Source organism: Rhinolophus ferrumequinum, chromosome 4 (assembly GCF_004115265.2).
Source record: "Rhinolophus ferrumequinum isolate MPI-CBG mRhiFer1 chromosome 4, mRhiFer1_v1.p, whole genome shotgun sequence".
In the NCBI taxonomy this organism is placed as follows: Eukaryota; Metazoa; Chordata; class Mammalia; order Chiroptera; family Rhinolophidae; genus Rhinolophus; species Rhinolophus ferrumequinum.
The window spans coordinates 65247914-65254511 of record NC_046287.1 but is presented as its reverse complement, the minus strand read 5'-3'; positions in this window follow the sequence as shown (position 1 = coordinate 65254511).

The following is a 6598-nucleotide window of genomic DNA, read 5'->3' as shown; positions in this document are numbered from 1 at the left end:
TAATCAGACACTGGTCTAAATGTTTTATATATTATTTCTTCTAAGTAAAATTTAACTTAACTAATTGAGATACTTTTTTCAATATTTTTCAAATTAATTTTCTTAAGCTTTATTTTTCCATATTATAATCTACTTTAATATAAAATCAGGTATAGAAAAAATATTACTTTAAGGTTACTATATTAGTATTTAATGGGGCTCTAAAGAACACTGCGATTTTAACATATTCGTCATCTTTAAAAATTTGAAAAATGCTCCCGTAGATATTTAAGAACTACGATTGATTCTTAAGCATTTGAAATGGTGTTTGCAGAACAGTCAGTAATCCAGCAATGTGTAGGATAAGCCAAAGGGGAAATTCAGCTGAGAAATGGGTAGGGTAATGCAGAGATTAGGTGATAAAGCCCAGACTAACATGATTACAGAAAGGAAATCTGCAAAGAAGATAAAGCAAGAAAATAAGCAAAAAAATAAATAAATAAAATGGAGAGAATTTGAGTGCATATGGGAAAGCATGGGAGAGAGAGGAATTAACCATCTTCGAGGCTTTGAGAAAAAGCGATGTAGTGGGCACTGTCAATGCCCTGCGCAGATCCCCTGTAAGTGCCCTTTGCATCTATCCCCAACTACGGTGGATATAGTTGGTTAAGACTCATGCTTACACTCTTGTGTGGAGAAATGCCCTCAAGCATTGTCCTCAGCAGAGAAACTGGAGCTGCCTGTCCCCCAACTGGCAGGGAGTTTATGTCCTCCCTCCAGGGGTGGCTGACAGCTAAGGACTGACTAATATGGGATATTGTCTCAAGGTGGGACTCTGTATTCAGAGGAGCTATTTGTGCCTCAGAGCTCCCTGCAGGTTCAGGCAGAGGCTAGTTTTCAGCTGAACCCACATCTTTGCTTAGCTTCTGCCCCAGCCTTATCTGTTTCCCTCACTTCCTTACAGATTTCTCGTGAGAGCTCTGTCTCAGTAAATCACACAAGAATCCCTGCCTTAGACCCTTCTTCTATGGACATTGACCTGAGATGGAAGAGTGGGAAAACACTGGAGTAACTGATAGAAAAGGGAACATAAGAGAGGAGTGCTGATTTGGACTCGTTTCACAGTATCAATCTTTCCCCAACATAGTCTGAGTTTTCTTGGAGCACCCTTCACACAGGAAGGGCAGGATCACAGCGAGAGCAGGAAACTGCAACATACTGAAGAAATAAGGCATATTTCAAATACATTTGACCTAAAATTGAAATTTTGATATCAATTCTTTAACTACAGAGCCAAATGCCCATTGAACTAGTCCTAAGTATATTCTATTGAGTGACCCAAATTTTAAAATCTAAGTGCTCCTCAAATAGAGAATGGAGAACCTGTGAGCATGAGTGCCTAGGGATCAGGCAAAACATCCCCAACAATTTTTCAAGTGTTTTATTTTTGGCAAAACTCAATTTAACTCATTTTGCAAGCACTCTTCTCTTTAGTTTTTAAACCCTTGGGTATTTCAAAGGAAATTTAATCCATATGTTTCTGATTCATTTACATTTTAAGTCATAAAAATGTTATTTTTATAAGAGCTGTTTGATATCCAAGAAACTTTCTGAGCCTGTTTTTAAATCTCTTTAAAGTCTTGTTGGTTGGAGCCAGGGAGCAGACATGGTGTGTGATGCACCACCCGAAAATGTGATCCAGACAGACTCAACCATAGACTGACCTCAGAACAATGCTTGCCACATCCAGCCAAAAAAATAATGGCAATGAGATGATCAAGAAAGTTGGGCTGAATACCAGAGAATCCTTGAGAAACACAAGGGAAGCAAATGGCAAATGATAATAAAGATTAAAGTGGGATTCATTAGTGTCTTGTCGATGTGTTTGGGCACACAAGGGCTAGACTATCATACATTACAGTGAGCTATCATTCCTGGAAGCATTCAGGAAGACTTGCAGACTTCTACAGGACAAAGTCCCATGTCACCACCCAAATACTTTCTGTGAAGAAAATGGTGCCTTTTCTCAGATGATAATAAAACATCAAAATAACAACATCCAAAGGGCTTTAAGTACTTTATTGTATATCTTTACTATAGAGTACGAGGCAATGATTAAAAGAATTATGTAAATATGTATTTAATGATGTAGAAAGATGTTCATGATACATTGCAAAATGAGAAATATGGTAACAAGATTGTACATGGATATCAGAATCACACTTAAGAAAAAAGGAATATCAAAAACTGTTTTATATATATGCACATTAAAATATTAGACGGTAATTCTGTCTAATTGGTGGAATCAAATATTGTTCTTTAGTTTGCTTGGTTATATTTTTTTAACTTTTTGACAACATACACTGTGTGATTAAAAAAAAATACTTTTGTCTGCACTTTAAAAATTGTATAGAATAGTATTCCTGTAATAGTGTAAGAGCACAATGCCCTCCTTTTCCTCATTTCTTTAGTTTGGGAACAACAGTGCATGGGGTCCAAGCTGGAGGGGGTGCTACAGCACACACTCATGATCCAATTGCCTGAGAGCTGATGGAATGCAAGTGTTCATCTGGAATGGCTGAACCTGTGGTGACCATGCTTTCTGAACCCCATATTTGTCACACAATCTAACATATGAGGGTGTACAACAGGATAGATTATTTTAAATCAGAAGTGTTCTCAAAATTCTAGGACATATGGTTGTTCTGGCTAAAGGGCACATTGTTTCAGAAAGGAAGAAAAACTGAAGGGCAATCTAAGGAATATTTTGAAGGAAAAAATAATGGCTGGTAATTTAAAAAATTGTAGCTGCTAGCATTGAATATCCACTGAACAAGAAGAACTCTTCTGATTCTCCCTTGTGTAAATGTAGACAGTATTTTAAATCCAAAGGACTATTACTTTCACTTCTGTTGGCATCTAGTCAGTTGCTGTTTAAAGTACTCCCTGCACAGAATGTGCACTACTGCCAACATTAATTATCTCGTAAATTCTCCTGAACGTAAAATAAATGCTTTCTCCTGAAGAGCCACTCTCTCTAATATTATTAGCACCCCATTTTCTCTCCCCTTTACTACCATCCCCACCAACCTCAGGGCTGGTTCTGAATCATAAGTCATTTTCCTTTCTGTTCCACTAGGCTTGTAAAATCCTTTTTTTATAATAAAGACAGGATAAAGCATCCTTTTCTGAGGCCACATTAGTGGAAAAATGCTAAATAATCCTAATCTTTTCATTTTTAAAGAAAATGATTTCACAGCACTCTTATCAAAAGGAATAGGGTAAGTAGGGAATTCAATTAATTATCATATAAGATCAAGTCATTTCAAAACTCTGGAAAGACTTTCTGTGTTAACATTCTGTGATGATTCTATTTAAATATATTGTATTCTCACATTCCAGAATAACTGAATTTATTTTAAATAGACATTAACTTTGAAGCTCAAAATTGATGAAAAGTTTAACCAATTGACCTGTCATGGTCAATCATACTCTCATATCAAACACTTTCTGCTCAACTCATAAGCATATGAGCGAGCTCTCAGTTCAAGATCCTATGGGACAGTTCTCAAATGCTGGGAAATCTCTTCTAACAGACAACATTTTCTTTAAAAGTTTTCCAGGGCCCTAGTTATGGACAGATGTCATGTAGAAACAATATCCCCTCCAAATGAGACCTATATAAATGAACCTCAAAAGTCTTTTGTCTTATAGCAAAGTAATGGGAAGATTTATTGATTCCCTGACCTGAGAAAAGATGTGTGTGTATGTGTGTGTGTGTGTGTGTGTGTGTCTGTGTGTGTGTGTGTGTGTGTGTGTGAGAGAGAGAGAGAGAGAGAGAGAGAGAGAGAGAGAGAGAGAGAGAGAGAGGGATTCAACCCCCAGTGTTCTACTGTTGTCATTGTACTATGGGTTTTGGATTCAAATATCACCAAAGCAGTGGCACTCAACATTAGACTTCATGTGAAATATTGTTACAGACTGTAGGTGCCTAATAAATAATTATCTCATCATATTAACTAATGATTCATTTATTCATTCCTTCATTCAATGACTAACTAGAGAAACCATTGGGCACTGAGAACAGAGATGAGTGAGCCAAAACCCCTGCCCTCAAAGAATTAATACTCTAGCAGTTGGGGAAAAAAAACAACGAAAGTGAGTCATATAAAACAATGAAAATTGTATATGGTAGGTAACTTTCTCAGAAAAGTTGGCACTTGAGATGAGTTTTGTAGAATGATTTGGAGATAGTCAAACCAAGAGCAGGGGACAAAAGGAAGAGCCTGTAAGAATGCAGGGAATGAATCAATCAATCAATCAATCAATTCTGGTATCTTGTGGTCAATAGATATCATATCCTTACCAGTTAGAGCTGGTGGGCTTATAGGTCCTTCTTTCCCAAAAAACATAAATAATAGCTAAGCTGTGATCATATTTATATTTAAAAACATCGATTAGAAAAATGCATTTCAGTCTATTTAAAGAATCAGTGCCCCTAATTCTAAGAAGATAAATCCTTTTTCATCAGAAGTCCAATTACATTTTATTCTATTGCTGCTACTGAATCATGTACAACCACGTCCAGATTTTTCTGGAAAGCAAATGGGAAATTGTGTAATGTTTAAGAATACTGTACTATCTTTTTTAACAGAATATTATGTGTTTGAAAAGCAAGGACTTAGGTTTGAATTCTAGCTTTCCCATGCAACAGCTGTGTGACTAAGCAAATTAACTTTCCTGAGACTCAGTTTCCTCATCTGGTTTAATAGCGGCAACAATTCCTTTCCTACTTAATAGCGCTGTTGGGAGAATTAAAACTAAAGCATGTATGTAAAGTTCCTAATATCGTATCTAGCACTTGGCGCAAGTTAATTCTGTTCCCTTTCCCTTTCCTTGGGATGGGGGTCTAAGCAGGGAAATGAGATAGCCCTAGCTCATCATCTTGAATGCACTGCCCATGTTCAGGCAACACAGATATTCGCCTAAAGGGCTTCATGTAAGTCAGCCAAGCTGGACTCAGTCTGATCATGTTCCTTTTCATAGCTGGAAAAAACATAATATTTAGTTATGGATCTTGGATGCTAGGAGAGAGCTAGTGGTCACCATTTCATTTATACAATGAAGAGACACCTGCAGTGTCGGCTGTAGAGCAGAATTAAATTGTTGTAAAATATATATATATATATATTTCGTAAAATATATATATATATATTTCCCATGGCAGGAAAGACACTTACAGTTAATGAGCTAATAAATATTGTCAAGTGACCTTTCTCTTGCCAAGTATTAATTCATAAAGAGAAGGGGGAGGGAAAGATTAGAACTGGGTATTTGCTACAGGGTTAAAATTCTGGGCTTCTTCTGGCTAACTTTTATTACTATTGACTATTTTTAGGCTTGTCAGTCCACTAATTCCCCATATTGTCTGACATGCAAATTCTCCAAGCCAGAGACTGCTTTCTTATAAGCTGGTGTCTGGTAGAAAGCACAATGTTTTTACATCTCGGTATTGGTCCTTTGCATGTTTGCTTTTCCTTCTGCTGCCAGAGCAGAAGATGGGGATTGGTCTTCTGTGCTGCAAATGTAGCCATTTTCAGTCTCATTTCCAAGTCTCACTTCTTTTCAGAGATTGTTAGGAACACTTGTTCTCAATAATACATAAATTTAGAACTTCCCATACTGATATTCATAATAAATACCTGGGATATTCCAATTCCTTTGATTTTCAGTTTTTGTACCATAATTTTATGTATGTATAAAAATACATGTACATGCAAAACAATAGTATCGAATATAAATATTTTGACTCTACCAGAGAAACATTATTTCTTTTTGTAATACTGTTTATTATGGGGCATACATAGAGAATTCAACCTTTTCATATAGAACCAAATCTAAGCCATTATGGAGATAGCCGATTCCTGGAATATGAAGTTAGTAACAGAAATGCAGTCAGTCATTTTAAGCTAGACAACCATCTTTCCTCACCAATTCCTTTTAATCTACCTGATGTTACAACTCAGTATTTCTTCAACTTTGAATGACAACTAATGTAGTTTAAAAAGATGTTCACAAATTCTCAGATACACCTTTCTTCAAAGGTGGAGCCTAATTCCCCTTACCTTGAGTGTGAGCTGAATTTAGTGATTTCTGATGAATAGAATGTGGTATAAATGATGGTGTTAGACTTCCAAAATTAGGTCATAAAAGGCATTGCTGCCTCCTTTTGGTTTTCTCTTTTGGTACCCACTTTGGTGAAAATCAGTGTCATGTTATAAAGATTCTCAATCAACCTTATGGAGATACCCCCATAGCAAGGAACTTAGATCTCCTGCCAACACCAATGTGAGGCAGCCATCTTGAAGAGGCTATAGTCAAGGGGCCCCTTCAAATGACTGCAATCCTGGCTGACACCTTGTATGCCATCTCCTCAGAGACCCTGATCCAAAGTTACCTTGATAAGCTGCTCCTAAATTTCTGACACACAGAAACTGTGAGATAATAAACACTCATTGCATTAAGCCACTAAGTTTTGGGGATAATATATTGTGCAGCCAACAATAACTAATAGAGGTAGATTATAAAATGTGTTCCTGTAGCTTCTGTGAGGTATACA